This window comes from Emiliania huxleyi, assembly GCF_000372725.1.
Source record: "Emiliania huxleyi CCMP1516 unplaced genomic scaffold EMIHUscaffold_63, whole genome shotgun sequence".
In the NCBI taxonomy this organism is placed as follows: Eukaryota; Haptophyta; order Isochrysidales; family Noelaerhabdaceae; genus Emiliania; species Emiliania huxleyi.
In genome coordinates, this window is record NW_005197273.1 from 627,541 (window position 1) to 628,910 (window position 1,370).

A 1,370-nucleotide genomic window follows, 5' to 3' on the forward strand; every position below is an offset into this window, starting at 1 on the left:
ATCTTCTGGCGCAGCGTGGTGAGGAGGGACCGAATCGTCTCGAGGTGCTCCTCTCGCCCGCAGCGCGCGCACTCAGGAAGCCGGGCCTCGACGGCCTCGGCGAGTTGCTTGCACGCAGTTGCCTCCCAAGGGGTAAGCTCGTCGTCGCCGAACGCGACGCCGATCAGAACTCGCGTGAGATCCGGGTACGACAGGTCGTAAAGCTCTTTTCGCCAGTCCCGGAGAGAGAGCAGGCGCACAGCTTCCCCTTTGTACGCCTTGACCTTCTCCTCGTAGCGGAAGAGGGCTTTTACGTCGGCTCGAGAGAGGCGCTCTATCATGGCTCGCCGAAAAAAAGGAAATTATTGCCGTGCTTTCTCTTTTGGGGGAACTCTGTCCCCCCTCGAGGACTAGGTAGGACAGGTCACTTCTGACGTCTCGCGAGACCGCACTGATACTGCCAGCCGCCCTGTGTCGCAGCACCAGATTCGCAAGGTCACCGGACCGTGTGAGACGCGCCCCGGAACGGCGAAGGCTCCGTCGCCGCTGATGGAACAAAACAAATAACTCTGTCCCCCCCCTCCCCTCTCTCTCTCTCTCTCTCTCTCTCTCTCTCTCTCTCTCTCTCTCTCTCTCTCTCTCTCTCTCTCTCTCTCTCTCTCTCTCTCTCTCTCTCTCTCTCTCTCTCTCTCTCTCTGATGTAACGAGGCGTGGCGAGCTGTGGCGGCGGTCGAAGTTGGCCCAGATACCCAACCGATGAATCCAAGAAACAAAATGTCGGGCGCGTAGCAAGAAAGCTTCTATTTCCGCTTGGTCGAGTCTCTCAAAGGTTTCCCTAAATCTAATCAAAGACGGCGGGCTCGACACGGTGTCTTCGCAGTGTCCTGTGGTATAAGAACGGTGCCATCCCCCAATCGAAGGATCTCTAGCAAATTCCATGATCGCCGCCGCCCTCGCGCTCTCCTCGGCCCTCGTCCCGCACGCGGGCCTCCGCCTCGACCTCGCCCCCGCCGCCTCGCGCGCCGACGTGAGCATGAACTTCTTCAAGAACCTGGCCGCCGCCACCGCGCCTGACCGCGGCGTCGGCGCCGAGGGAGGGAAGCAGCTCAAGAAGGTGCGGCCAGAACCTCCCTGCGCCGTCCGAGCCGTAGCCGCGCCCGACGAAGCCACAATCTCACTCTCGCATCAGCACCTTCCGCTCTCGCCGCCACCTCACCACCTCTCATTGCGCCTCCTGCTCGACCGCTCTCACAGGTCTCGCGCACGGTCAACGGCAAGAAGTCGCCGGCGGGTGCGGTGGACTACACTCGCGCCACGCGTGGGTACAATACCGCCGTCATGAACCCCACCGCGATGCAGACGCCCGGCAAGGCCAAGCCCCTCTCCCCCGG